Consider the following 14,664-nt stretch of genomic DNA (forward strand, 5'->3'; position numbering starts at 1 on the left):
TGGAGCCCTTGTTCAACTCCATATCAAGGGATTTCTCTGGGTGAAAACCATAGATTCGTTAGGATCGGGTGATGTCGCCGTTCTGTCGACGTGTTCTTCTCGAAGTCTTCGTTTTAGGTGCTTTTCCCTTGCTGGACGGTTGTACTTAAATTTTAGGTTCACTCCGTCAATGCCGGGGTTTTCGCCGGTTTTTCATAAATTAACCGGGCCGTAGTAAGGATTTTGGGTCCAGTTTTCTTTATAAGTTGGATAACTCTCTTCTTCTTCTTCTATTGTGAAATTGCAGGAGCTCCCTACCCGTTCCCGCGAAAAAAATAATGTAATTATTTTTGGAGTTATTTTTCCCTTACTGTATAGTTCTAATCGTCAAGGTTTCCTTCTATTCTCTACTTCCTATACGATGAAAATAACTATTTTTTTAAAAAAATAATATAGTGATTACCTCAAAAATATAGAAAATAATTTTATTTACTCGTGAATATTCTACACTTTTCTTTACTGTCTTCTATACATTTTACTTCACACAGTTTCTTATTTCAACATCATCAACTATGTTTACTTTCGTTGCATAGAAAAGTTACTTCTATTGTAAACTTAGGTGGTGTTTGAATGTGCTGAAGATGAAGATGAAGGCCCTGTTTGGGAGAGCTTGTCCCAGCTACAAGTTTTCCCAAAAGCTGCTTCTGCTAGAAGCTGCCCCAAACAATACACAGCTTCTGAGAATCTGTATAGATACAGCTTCTGAAAAATGAACTAAGAAGAAGCTGTGTTTTAGAGCTTTTCCAGATTCTTAGAAGTTGGCTACCAAACAGCTGCTTCTTAGAATCTAAAGCTCCTCCAAACAGGCCTGAAGATTAAGTGTTTCACGCAAAACAAGGTTGTAATAACATGTGATTAATTGATTTTTAATTATTCCAAACTTAAAAAATAGATTAATATGATATTTTAGAACAACTTTCATATAGAAAGTTTTTGCACGAAACGCACCGTTTAGCAGTTTGAAAAGCGTACCATGAGTATCTAAAATTTAATCCAACTTTTATGGGGTTTAAGTAAATTACTTTTGGATGTTTAAACATATTCAATATTAGACTCATTTTGTCATATATATTTTGAGTGAAGTGTGATGGTTCAAGCGGATTTAAAAATAATAATATATGGTTTAAAATATGTAAGTCGCCAAAAGTTTTGTTAAAAAAAAAAGCACTAATGCAGAGGAAGGGCTAGTGGATTGGTTGGTGTTGGCCCCAACACATGAATAGACATCTTTTTTTCCAAAGCTTCTTGTGCTGGTCGGAGGAGGAGGCCTCGCCGCCGCCCGCCGGTGGCGCCAGCACAGCACACATTTGCGCCGGTAGGAATCCCTCTCACCGGTCCGGATCTAGCGTCGCTCTGCCACGAGCTTCTCTGCATCGTTTCCGTCTCCGACCTCCGCCGGTGACTGCCGGAGCAGTCGGAGCCCGGAGACCGCTGCACTGCTTCATCATCGAGCACCTCGTCTTTGCCGCTGATCCAGGGCATCTCCCACATCCTGCACCTGCTCCACACGCATACAAGATGGTGACTATGGCGAGCGGTGGAGGAGGACATCATATTCGCCTGAGGAGATGGAGATGGTGAAGCATAGGGCGTGTTGTCCCTTTTTTTTTCACGGAGCTTCTTCTCCGACGCTCGTCTGGCACCTGTGTGTCGTGACCCTGAACGCCGGCGAACTTGTCACCGGAGTTGAGGACCGCCTACGTATGCAGCATGAAAAAAGTATCAGTCAGTCAAATATTTCAGTTAACTAATAAGTGAAACATAAAGTTAAGTTATATGTAGGGTGAAACAAAAAAAATCAGCAACTGAAATATTTTAAAAAGTTTATGAAACATGATAAAAATACAAGTTGAAACATATCGCTATCACATATGAAACAACCAATGTTAATGGATTGAAACATATGTTTTTCTTTCATCAAAATATAATCATGTGATATCTTGTTGTAAAGATTTAATTACAAAGAATACAACGGTGTGATCGGATCGTAGATTAGATAATTAGTTTAAGAGAAAAATCGTTTTGAAACTAGCTAAAATGCATGCATGCATACATGAGGTGGAGAGAGAGAGAGAGGAGAAATAGTAGTAACAGTTAGTTTTGTGAATTTTGTGAAACACGCTAAAGACACATATTGAAACATGTCCCTATCATGTATGAAACAAAAAGTGTTAACGTATTGAAACATATGATTATTTTTTATCAAAATATAATCATGCGACATCTTGTTGTAAAGATTTAATTACAACGAATACAACGGTGTGATCGGATTATAGATTAAATAAGTAATTTAAGAGAAAATTCATTTTAAATATCGTTAAAGGTGCATGTTATATGGTTAGAGATAGAGATATAGGCTTGGATATGTGTATGTGTGTCAGAGGATGCTGTCCGATTTTTCTCCTTGCTTCGGACGTTCGAGGAGAAGAATTATCCACAACTAGTAATATACCTGTGCTAACGCTACGGAGCCATTATATTTTTGAAAAAGAAAATACTATGAAAATTTGTCATGTTAGTGAATAATGTTCATATAATCTGTCCAATTGAGCTTTAATTTGATTCAAGTCATATATCATATATAAATATATTTAGACAAAGAACAACAATATCATATTGCGTGAAAATAATAATTCATAACCATCAAAAATTATATATTATCATTTCAATATACAATATCTCAACGTAAAGATATGAGGGCAATATAAGTCTACCCAAAAAGGAATAATCGAGAGTTATTCCATTACCTTGTTGCGGGCATAAACAAGTACAAAAATAAAACATTTGATACAATATAGAATATACTATGCAACTAATCAACTAATCCTAACTTTGAATATTTGCGATATACTTAAGAAAGTCTTATGCGCCACATTCTATTTGTACGTCAATGGATACAGCAAATTTTGTTGTCTTAGCTAGTCACCTTCCTGCACATGCATTTATTTTACTAAAAAAATCATGATGTAGCACAAGGTAGTATGTCAGTTCCAATCACGCAATATCCCACCCAAATGGTTGCGGCATGCTGTAAAAACCAAAGGACAACGGTAAGTAACATTCTGATTAGCATTTTATTATCCTCTATATCACAAATATTGAAATGCACCTTTTTTACATGCCATACATATTAGCCTAGGTACCTAGCGTTGTTAACCAGTCCAAGACATCTTTATACACAATATTCCTAGTGCTTTTCCCTATAGGTCTACCTCTTTCTTTGGTCAAAGGTACACATCTTCCATGCCACAGTTTCTACCTTCGGGGGGTAGGAATGAAATGAAAAATTCAACTCCGCTTAGCTCCTAGTGCAAATCAGTTGTGAGATAGTCCAAATTTAGACACCAGAAGCTACCTGTTACAAAATCACGTGAACATCAGACTTAGGCCCTGTTTGTTTCAGCTTATGATTATTATAATCTAAATTATTAAACCAGATTGCTATAAGCTAGATTATAATAAGCTGATATAAAATAAGCTGTGAGTTGTTTGTTTGTCTGGATTATTGGAGGCATGGATTATTGGGTTTGAAAGGCTAAAGTCTATAATGCCCTCAGCTATCTATTCGGTTGATGGCATAGATGGGTAATTTTTCTCAAATATGTAAGGGTAGTGGGTCTTTAGCCACTCAATAATCTAAAAAAAGCTCCTTTAAAGCAGCTTATTAGATTATAATAATCTGGCTTATAGATTATAATAATCTGCTATAATAATCTATTTGTTTGTTTCAGTTTACTCCTATAAGCTAGATTATAATAATCCTAAGCTGAATCAAACAGGGCCTTACAGCCATAGGCCCCCCTGATTCCACAACAACCCATAGGAGGATAGGAGAAAACACAGAAGAAAACAAAAAGAAAGAGGAAATCCTAAGGAGATTGGAGGAGCTTGGGTGTGAGGAAGGCAAACCGCATGCTGTGTCAGTGACCGATGCAGCAGGCCAGACTCCCTGTTGAATGGAATCAGGAACTAACCATCAGGTTCTCCAGCTTGATGGGTCAAAAAAAAACAAGATTTATTAACCATCACAAAGTTTTAAAATAAAATCCAAAAAAGCGGTCTGTTTGACAAAAGAAAACAAGTAGACATGTTTATGACACTTCCATTTTCTAGTAATCTTGTTCTCCAAGAACATTTTCTGATAATCTCGAAAAAAATCTAAGGCTTGATGACATACTGTATATGCACGGATAGTTTAACCTGCCATATTTCATTATTTGTATTCCACAAATTTCTAAAGCAGAAGAAGCATATCTGCATATCTCACCTCATATATATTTCTGAATACACATAGGTAAAAGAGAAATGCATTCTTCAGTCTAGGTGAGAAAAAATGAATAGTTAGGAAGATTAGATTCATTTACTATGGACTTAACCAAAAAAAATAGTTTATTACTACACAGCTTTAGTACCGCTGATACCATCGATCCATTTTGTCCATTCTCTTCGCTGTTACAGTATTGCTGCAAATTACTGAACAGTTGTGACAAGAAAAGTTGTATTTTCTCTTAGGGATGGCAGTTGAAAATTATAGGAACATGAGCATGCCATTCTCAAGTAGTCTATATGTACTGATGTTTGGTCAAATTTGTTCAATCTGAAAACATACATGTAACTGAATATGGCCTAGGATTTTGAAGGTAACATGAATAAAATAGACACCATGCCTTTTGGCTTGGTTACAACAAATAGCACTAAAGATAAGAATACACACTACAGATGGTTGACATCTAGAAATGTAGATGGCTGTTGTAGAATTAGCTTATTAATATATGCGATCAATGGAGGAACAATATTGAGAGCAACTTACCTTGCCTGTGGGCAGGATTGATGGACTACGGGGGCCGGGTGAGGCATCCCGCTGATCTTGATCAATCAATTGTGAAGCTGGTGAGCAGACAAAAGATCAGTCTGCAAATATAAATTAATATATCAATGATCCAATTTGTAGTAATCTGTTGCAAGCATACAAAAGGTAGAATTTTGCTATGGAATAAATTTAGCACAGTATCCACCTAAATGAAAACCAATTCAGCGAGAGCAAAAAAAAAAATACCGCTGACCTCCTAAATCAGCATGAACACTTATAGCAAAACAAACTTCATTCAGTTTGGATATTTTCACTTGTAATTTCACGAGTCTGGACACTACCATAATGATCTCATCTACAATGTAGAGAAGACATGGTCAGCACATCGGTAGTACCTTTCTCCCAAAATTCAAGGCAGAACCAGAATTGGACAACGATAATTAAAATTTTATACCTTACTTGGATTGACTCGTAGCACATATAAATAGAAAGGTTAGGCCATGCAATTTAGGCTACTGTTGATTCTATAAAGCAATGGGGGAAAATAGTTGATAAGGGTCAGGGTTGCCATGGAGGTGATGCCATGGTGAGACAGCAGTTAAAGTAATCAGTAAAGCATTTTTATTGTATCGACGGCTGACATTTAAGATGCACAACAATCCAACGGCTGCTATATTTCTGATGATGTGGCTTCACATGATCCCAGCTAATGGTGATTCCGATAGTAGATGGATATAATTGAATCACACTCAGTTTCAGCAAATACATTATACACAAAATGGCATGTATTTCCAAGGTTGGCCACAGTAATCAGAGGAACTTTGGATTCGCAGGCAGTATAGCTGTATTTGAAGGTAAGAGTACAGGGTAAAACCAAGCATCATGCTATCAGGGTTAACTGCAGCTGTTGTGCCCTCTCTAGAACAAATAAAACTTACATATATCAAAAAATAGATTGACTGTGGCAGAGAACGAGAGCAAGAACTCCTTACCAGCCAGGGTCAGCTGCATGCCGCCATGCCCGCATCTGCACACCCGTATGGTATTTTGCCTCCATGCCATCGCAATCGCAGCCACGGCAGCGGAATCCGCCGGTGCGACCACAGTTGACGGGGAACACTGTCACGATCCTAACTTCTTCCCGAGGAATTGCTAGCTAATCGGAATCGGAGATAGATTTGAGGAGAGAATTGGATTCGAGAGAGAAGAGCAAAAGGGAAAGAACGAACAGAGGAGGAAGACGATAGAAGCAGCAGAGAGATTTGAATTGATTTCTGTTTGTGTATTACAAAAGTACGTAATCTCTCTCTCTCTCGCTGCCGGCTTTATAGCAATGTGCCAAAAAGCCTCTCTCTCTATCTGTGGACCCAGCCAATCTCTACTGAGTCCACTCACTCACAGGGAAACGCTTGCTGGGCTGACGGAGTCAAACGGGCCGCTCCTTGGTGCAGCCCAAGTTCTCCTGGTCTGAACCTCTTGCTTAGGGGTGGACAGGAAGCTCGTGGCTCGTTAGCTCGCTCGGCTCGTGACAGGCTCGGCTCGGCTCGGCTCGGCTCGTTTGAGATAACGAGCCAGCTCGAGCTGGCTCGCGAGCCGCTCGCGAGCCTTAACGAGCCAGAGCAGATGAGGCCCAGGCGCCTAGCCCAGCCCAACAGCCCATCACCTAGCCCATCACCTTGTGAAAACCCTAGAGTCAATCCCCTTCTGGCTTGTCCCCATCCTCAATCCCCACCCAAGCCACCGCCGGCCTCATGGCTGCCGCTCGCCCGTGCCTATCCTCCCCGGCGCCGACGCCGCCGCCCCCGCCTCTCCTCCCCGGCGCCGACGCCGCCGGCCATGGACGCCGCCGCCCGCGCCGCTCCTTCCCGCCGCCGCCGCCACCGCCCGCGCCTCTCCTCCCCGGCGCCGACGCGGCCGGCCGTGGACGCCGCCGCTCGCGCCGCTCCTCCCCGGCGCCGACGCCGCCGCCCCCGCCTCTCCTCCCCGGCGCTGACGCCGCCGGCCATGGACGCCGCCGCCCGCGCCGCTCCTTCCCGCCGCCGCCGCCACCGCCCGCGCCTCTCCTCCCCGGCGCCGACGCGGCTGGCCGTGGACGCCGCCGCTCGCGCCTCTCCTCCCCGGCGCTGACGCAACCAACCGTGGACGCCGCCGCCCGCGCCGGTCCTCCCCGGCGCCGACACCGTCGTGGATGCCGCTGGCCGCGCCGCTCCTCCCCGGCGCCCCTCCTCGGCTCCTCCCCTTGTTCGCTTTCTCTCTTGTCCCCAAAGCTCACGAGCCTAACGAGCTGGCTCGAGCTTTCAAACGAGCCGAGCCGAGCTGGGTTTCTAGCTCGTTAGGATAACGAGCCGAGCCGAGCTAGCTCGTTATCCTAACGAGCCAGACCGAGCCGAGCCAGCTCGACATCCACCCCTACTCTTGCTATCCGAGGTGTTGCCGCCGCCGTGACAAACACGCGGGTGACCCGACGGCTGACAGGATGGGGGTGCGGCGAGGTCGGCGGATCCCGTCGATTCGGCGGCGGCGCAGGTGGGCGCGGCGCTGTGCGGCGAGGTCGGCGGCTCCCGTCGACTTGGCGGCGGCGCAGGTGGAGATGCTGCCGTCGGCGGGTGAGCAGGGTAGGGGGAAGCCGGAGGAATGGATGCGGGATGGAAGGGCCGCGATGGGTGGGGATGCTGGCGGAGGGAGCGGTCGGCGATAGAGGGATCTGCGGGGCGGAGGATGCTAGGGTTTGGAGTCGGCGCGACGCGGGGAGAGGGAGGGGCAGAATGCGGAGGTGGACGACGGTGGACTCGATATCATGAAAGGACGGCGATGATGGCGGATGCGGTTTCTGTGGGATGGGGAATACGGTGATTCCGCAAGAGGTGTGAGTGGTGCGCGGTGGGAGGTGGGAGAGCTCTGGTTCGTTTGATCTGACGCGTTGGATGATCTGGACCGTTGGATTTGATGAATGAGTAATGTAGGTGTAAGAGTGAGTTGATGAATTATAGGGTAGATAGGTGTAAGAGTGAGTTGATGAATTATAGGGTAGATACGGCTGTCCATGCGAAGAAGGATCATCCTGTTAGCCGTCCAGCAGCGGTGTTTCAATTAATGCCAATCAAAGAAAGAGCTTGCATTTGATTGGCCCACCGAGTTGGTTCGTGCAAAGGAAGGACGGCTGCCCGACAAAGAAGGCATGAAACGCCGTCGCCAACAATGACCATAGTTGATGCACGGAACATGGAAGTAATTCCTTCGTTTCTCTTCAATCCTTTTTTCTATATATAGAAAGTAACCAAACAAAGCCGTAAGATAAGAGTAGAACGAGTGCTCCCTGCACCTGAGCCGGACTCCTCTGGCGGTCACTGCACTCTATCTGGCACGTCGCTGTAATCTATCAGGCACTAGTTTAGCTCTAGTTGTTACTAGTTCTGTTGTAACAACTCCTAGCTTCTACCATTGACAAACAACCTGTAAGTACAACACTAATGCCAATATTGACCGATACTAGCTTATGTGGGTGCTACCTTTTTCACTAGAAAGAAAAATTTCAAAAATCACATAAATATGAGTTTTGGACATATTGAAGTGGGTTGGGTGTGTTCGTTTTGAAAAATCTCTTTGTGACTCGTGCGGCTAACTTTTGTCATTTAATGTCAATATTGACCGATATTAGCACACACATGGGTGCGATGTTTTTCACCGGAACGAAAAAGTTCAAAAACCACCAAAACATGAATTATCATTGTTGCTTTCACTCTTTCATGGTAGAGCGGTGCTTCCGTCCAGCACGTAATACCGACGGGTGTTGAATCAAATCCATCCGTCCATCGTGAGGGGGTAGGATCGGGAAACGTCACGAGCCCATCGCGCAGGGCCCAATCTCCTTGGCGCTTTTTTTCTCCCTCACCCAACAATCCCCATCCCTCAGCGCAGGATCAATGATGCCATCAGCACGGCAGTCCGAGTCCCTTATCCCCCCTCGATGGCTCCAGCAAGTACCTGCCCTGCTGCTCTCCCTCCCTTGGTGCATGAGCAATGGAGCTGCCGTCGGCACTGCCTAGGCCCCTAACCAGTTTAGGGTTTCCTCCCAAGTGGTGCTCAAGATGTATGTGATTTTCTAGCACACAAAATACTCAGAAATCATACCAAATCTCATAGTAGTTTGTTTGATTTTAGATGATTTATGAGTATTTTGTGTGTCTTTATTTTGATAGATTTGGTATGGGTGATGAAATGTGAGACAACTTAGAAGAACAAGAGGAGTACAAAACGATGATTTCTATCAGATGTATGAGACTTATGAAGTGAATTTAATTTATTTTCAGCAAAGTAGAAGACGATGTATGAGACCTAAGAAGTGTTTCTTTGCACCGGTGGAAGTTGAATCAGGAGTTCTTTGCACTTGTGGAAGTAGAATTTTAATGTTTGATTTCCATGTGTGGGAAGTTGTGTTGTTGGACAGTCAATTATATATTGTTTGCCTCTATCAGACTATGAGACTTATGAGCGTGTGTCCTGTAGACACTTATGCTGGTGCAGTGCTTTTGTATGGTCTAGTTATTTTGGAATGAACTACTCAATCAACCATGCTTCTTGTATTGAATCTGTGAAAAGAGCACAAGCTTATGATGGACACATTTTGTTGTTGAATGGGAAAATTTGAGCTTATTTTGGACAGAGCATGATCTTCTGTCATCTTTATGTCTGTTTGTGTGTTTGTTCTGGAAAATTTGGATATGTGCACCTGAACTTGTTTGAAGGTTAACAAATTTGTTTTCTAGCGAACCTAGAACCTATCTTGCAAGGCTTATGGTACCACATAGTACAATCAGGCTTGGCCCTGAGGAGCATGAGATGAGCAGCCAGCAGCCGAAATCAACAAACTTGTCTCCTGTTGCGATGGCAACTTTATGCATCGAGTTAAAAATGGATATTGATATTGTAAGTTGGGGAATATATTGTGAGTTAGCATGGCTAAATGATATCTAGAAATAAGATTCCAATATGATTCAAATAATTTCATGAGAAGGAGCACAACTAGAACTATTGTTCCAATGACCCAATTAATTCTAAACCAATTTCTAATATCATCAGTCTCCTTTTTCTGCTTGGACAACTTCTTCTAAAAGACGGTCGTCTTTCAGCCATTTCCTGCTTTAGCTTCGTCCTCTCTTGTTCCGCCTTTGTTTTTTCAACATAACAGGTCCACTCAATACGTAGCCTACCCAATTGGCACGTTCCAGCAAGTGCCAAAACTGCTCGAACGTCTTTTATACTCTTGGATGCCACTCTGGATCTACTCAAATCAGAGTGTCGCATTACTCATCCTCCTAAAAAAACAGGACTGTTATATTGACATGCATGACTAAAATAAAAGAAAATTTACCTATACTAAATTACCACTAAAAATGACATATGCTTGGAATGAAACTTCAACGAAAAACTTATGTAACACCACTGCACATCGGCAATCTCCTCGACCACCGGCATCGCTGCAACAGCAAACGGAGAGTCCTACAGCTTCGGAGGACAACTGGAGCACCGCCACTACACCGCCATGGCTGCCAAGTCGCCAACGCCCCAGCCACAGCATTGACGACTCCAGGACCACCTCGCCGCTACAGCTGCCAAAGTCCCCGCCGTCGCCGCCACATCGTCGGCTCCGACGACTCCACGACCACCTCGACACCATGCCCAGTAGCACCTCGCTCCATGACCACCTCGTCACTGCAACCGCCAAAGCCCCTGCCGCTGCCGCCATATCGCCGGCTCTGACGACTCCATGACCACCTCGACACCACACACCGCAGCCGCCATGGTCACCCACGCACCAGCTGCCGCTGCCGCCAACACCACCTCGTCATCACGGTCGCTGCCACGTTCGCCCATGGACCAACCATCGCCGTTACCACTCATCGGACAGAGGGGATTCAAGTAGTACCTACAAATATAGTATTATCTTTCCACCCCTCTCAACACTGTCGGTACCACCTCATGGGCAAATATGTATCTGGCGGTACCGCACCTTGCCAATTGTCCGATTGGACAGAATGAAGGGCTGAGATTTGGTACCGGGCTACCCGCTGAACAGAAGAAAATGTCTTCATGGTATGAGATACCCACTGATCCAGCTATCATCTGCTCTTCCACCGCGGCAGATCCTGCCATGGCTGACCCCAAACCTACTCCCGCTTTCGCACTCATTTCTAACATCAAAAACCACATCCCCCCTCACACTCCAACTCTATACATGGTGTAAACTTCTCTTTGTTCTTGGCCGTTTCAATCTCAAGGCACACATCGATGGCTCACCCAAACCAGCCAACGCTCAATTACAAACAAAAGGCTGTGGGTGTCGTAGCATGAAGAAAAATACCACGGAAGTCTTTAGGAATCAGCTGCTATGTTACATTAATTCATACATGGAACCAGTAAATTTCAACAGTTCCACCTTCTCCTCCTTAGTCAGCAGGCCCTTTGTAAAGGGCTGCTCTACTTCGTGCAGCTTCGGGCCGTCCGATATGCTCACGACCTGCATGGATGAAAGAGCGCGCGATCCACCGATGGATGACAGCTCCGAGCACGACTTGAGAATCAGGCATTTGACCCGAAGATTTGTGCCTAGCGGAATGGACTCCATGTTGTTACAGGCACGAAAATGCAGGATGTCGAGAGAGGTGAGGCTCTGTAGGTAGGCCGGGAAATCAAGCTTACGGCAATTCACAATAGAGAGTCGTCGGAGTGAGGGTGGCAAAACCATTCCTTGCGGACACACCAATTTGCAGCGCCATATTTTCATCTCTTGTAGGTGTTCGAATCCCACGAAACTATCGACATGTATTGACAGTCCTAGATGGCTGGATTTGTTGATCTCTGTGCACTCGATGGATGGCAAGTATTCCGGGGACAAGCACCCATCAAGATTCTGTAGCTGATAACAGTTGACAAGACGTATAGTAGTGAGTCCTCTAAGGCATGCAGTGCAGTTGCTGCTACTGCTGCTTGTATGCTTCGTCTTTTCACCACCAGTTGAACCACCAAGAATTGTTACTGCTTCCATCCGTAAATTTGCTTCTAGCATTAGCCGTTCGAGAGAAGGTAACGATGCGATCGATAGATTTTTCAAGCCATCACACTTGGAAAGCTCCAGACTCCTTAAATTCAACAGGCATTCTGGTCTAAACCAACTAGGAGAAAAGCTATCACCCCCAAAACCTTGGACTTTAAGGCGTACAATTCTTGGTGGAGGACGCAAGGCTTCGACCACTCCATTCTCACTGCTCTTCCCTATCTCTTTGCCATGCCCTCGCCAGAGTAGAACTAGTTCCTGGAGGTATTGTTTTTCAACAAGGCTAGCCTCAGCGGCTTCTTTATCATTCTTAACATTACAAATAAACTGATAGTTAGCGTTCCACTGAGCTGATTCATGCCCCTCAGCTCACCAATTTTTCGCCCATCCCCTTTTCCAACTCTAAAATGTTTTAAGTTCCATAGACGAGACAAATTTCCAAGCCTACTTATCTCTGATAACTTTGGAGAGCAACTCACTGGCAATGCTAGACGACGCAAGTTGATTAGCTTTATGACATCCAGACTAATTGCTTTCAGACTAGAACGACTTGCATCAACAACCTGTAGGCTGTAAAGGCTACAGAATTTCTTCGGCAATTCTTGTACACCGCTACGAGAAATATCAAGATAACGGAGACTGTTCAACTCGCCTATGCTCTCAGGTAGCTTGACCAGCTTACAACCCTTTAGGCTCAAATATAGGATGTTGGAGAGCTGATTGAACCAGGTAATCTCAACATTGAGTTTGATTCCAAACCTAAGTGAATGCAATTTGTTCAAATCCTGAATGCCTCTCATTCCGTTCTTCAGGGATTCATCAGCCACCTTCACGGACATATGGCGAACTACATGTAGCATTCTCCTCTCATTCCGAGACCTCAAATCTTGCATCAAGAGGCATTCATCCACATAAACGGATTGTGCCATATCATGGATCAAGTCATGCATTACATATCTAGTTTGATCAGGGTACATGGGATCGGTTTGAAAAAGAAACCTGCTCCTCAAATCATCCAAATACCTAATTCCCATATCTTCAAGACGCATGATTCCTCCTGACGCAACAAAGCCCTCGGCCACCCAAATGTCAACGATCTCATCTCGTTCAAAGCTATAATCTTTTGGAAACATGGAGCAAAATGCAAAGCATCTCTTAAGTTCTTGTGGGAGATATAAGTAGCTCAGCTGGAGGGCCGGTAATATCTCATTGTCTCGATGTGGCAGCTCCCACAATTCACTGTTCTGAACAGTCTCCCAATGTTGCACAGTCAGCTTCATATTCAACAAACGTCCAGTAGTTTTGGCAACTAAAGGAGACCCACATAACCTAGAGGCAATGCTCCGACCAATATCTTGTAATTGAGGATATGATTCTGGACACTCTTCTCCGAATGCACACTTGCTAAAGAACTCCCAAAATATATCTCTATCCAAGCCTTCGAGTTGGATAGGCTTACAATTGTTGGTGGCAACACGATCAACAACAGTTGTAAATCTTGTAGTTACTAAGATCATACTGCCTTTAGGTCCGTTCTTGAATGGTGTATAAAATGACTCCCACTCGTCAATAGCTTCTTGCCAAATGTCATCCAACACCAAAAGGAACTTTTGCCTCTCCAGCTGCTCCATCAATTCCACCTGAAGAGCATCTAAACCGCAAAGTGGCTTATACTCTTCCCTATTGAAAGACTCAATGATCTCGTTTGTTACTCTTTTCTTGTCAAAGAGGTCTGAAACACAGACCCATACCCTCCTATTGCCAAAGTGAGCTTGCACCCTTGGATCATTGTAGATGAACTGAGCCAGGGTAGTCTTCCCCACCCCACCAATGCCAAAAATCGGCAAGACGGGAACATTGTCGATGCATTTGGCCTCAGCAAGTCTGGGTCTTGCCCTAGTATCTCTTTTCAGTTGCTTCGCTCTGGATGATGCTGATGTGTTGCCAATGACCGGGGCTGCTGCTCTCTTTCCTTTAGCCCGTGCTCGTGCAACACCACTTCTGGTGATCAGTGGCACACCCAGTAACTCAATCACATGATCTCGTTGACTGTCACATCCAATCATCGAACACACACCCAGCTTCTCAATCACTAGATCTCGTTCTTTGTCACGGCCAAACACCTGAGACACACATATGACTGAACTTGTCTCTGGCATGTGTTGAACTGCCTCGATACTAACACCCACTGAATTAAGCACTCCTTCTAAATCAGCCACAGCCTTGTCGAGCTTCTCTCGGGCCTCCTTTATTTTTGTTTTGCTACCACGGATCAAAATTTTTGCAAGATTTAGAATGGAAGAATAGCGTTTACCGAACCAGTTCCGGTCAGCATCCTCCATCTTTTGCCGCAGCGCCTGATCATCGGACTCGCGGAGAAGATCCTCGGCGTCGTAGGTGGTGTCCTTGAGCTGTGACAGAAGGAGCGCCATGTCCTTGTTCTTGAACCTGCCCCACTCGCCGCGATTGATGAGGAAGCGAGCCTTGGGCAAGGTGGCCTGGAGGCGGGACAGTTCATTGCTCAGCTGGGTCGCTTCATGGATGTTGATCCCGGTTGAGATGATCGTTTCCACGGCGTCCATCGCTGCTGCCGTAGTCCTCGATTACTTCTCCGGATTTGATCTTGCCCTCGCTACTTCGATGAGATCGAACGAGCGTATCGATTGAGATCACAAGGAGATTATGGGGTGGAGAAGTAGGAGCAACTAGGTCAAGTCAATGGACCTCCTCGGTTATGGACTTCCTGTAGAATCCACCAACT

At 44.9% G+C, this 14,664-nt stretch overlaps 1 pseudogene; it reads right to left on the minus strand.

The window, feature by feature from the left end:
- Nucleotides 1-10,137: 10,137 nt before the first annotated feature.
- Nucleotides 10,138-14,606, minus strand: LOC107278428 (disease resistance protein RGA2-like; annotated as a pseudogene).
- Between the last annotated feature and the right edge of the window lie 58 nt (nucleotides 14,607-14,664).

This window comes from Oryza sativa, chromosome 6, assembly GCF_034140825.1.
Source record: "Oryza sativa Japonica Group chromosome 6, ASM3414082v1".
NCBI classification, from domain to species: domain Eukaryota; kingdom Viridiplantae; phylum Streptophyta; class Magnoliopsida; order Poales; family Poaceae; genus Oryza; species Oryza sativa.